Below are 1,168 nucleotides of genomic sequence, written 5' to 3' on the forward strand. Positions count from 1 at the left end.
ATATATATATATATATATATAAAACAATCTATATTCATACATGTATATATTTATATATACATCGATATATATACATCTATACCCAGAAACATTTTTAACTCAAAAAGTCGCTTTATTAGCGAGTGGCTTGAACTCTCTCGGGAGTAACTTAAATTAAACTAAAAAAAATTATACATACATGGATACATGCATACATAGATACATACACACACACACGTATATACAAACATACATACATGCATACATACATACATACATATATACATACGAGAATCTGCAGTTACTCTATCAAGAGTAAGTTCAGGTTCATACCTGTAATTAATGGAGCCCTGGGTAAATACCAATCTTGAGAAATCAGGCTTCTCAAAACCAGAAAGGAGAAAGCTAATTCCGAAACTACAGATCCAATCCATCACTGGAACTGTAAAAATCTGTAAAACGTTCCAGAAGTTTATCATTAAAACATATATGAGCATGTCTAGATATGCAACTATATGCATGAGAATACATACATAAAACATACAAATTTGCACATACATACATACATGCATGCAAACAAATAAACAAAAATATCCTGTTGTTGATGTTGAAATTCCAATAGAGGAACCTAGGTTAGAAACCGGTTCTTTCTCTATTGGCAAGAAATCTTAAAATAAACTGAATAATGACATACATACATACATACATACATGCATAGATACATAGTTGCGCGTAGGCAAGTATGACCATCACTAACAAATCATTTTATCCTAGATGCTAAAGACAATGGGAAGTCAGCAATGTCTGTACTGAAATTTAAAGTCAAAAACACCTTACACAGCACTTCCCTACAAAGTCAAGTAGTCCAAAAACATACACGAGCAAGGTCTTCAGTTTTGCAATATCGCGGTTTTTATTTCGGGATTTTCTTCTCTTAAAGAGATGTCTAAACAAAGACTTGGGGTCTCTCAGTCCCAGCTGTTTGATGACTGACTCTACCAACGGGTTGTTTTTTTTTATTTTTTTACCACTTGCAAAGTATCCCACGTAAATCATTCTCTTTAATAAGCAGGCTTGGTAGGGTTGCCGGTTTAGTCGTTGTCGGGTCGATCATACGACAAATTGTACTGGATTACACGTTACCAGTAGCTCTAAGAGTTACCTGACATACATACATCTGTACATGTAG

This window comes from Octopus bimaculoides, chromosome 11, assembly GCF_001194135.2.
Source record: "Octopus bimaculoides isolate UCB-OBI-ISO-001 chromosome 11, ASM119413v2, whole genome shotgun sequence".
Lineage (NCBI taxonomy): Eukaryota > Metazoa > Mollusca > Cephalopoda > Octopoda > Octopodidae > Octopus > Octopus bimaculoides.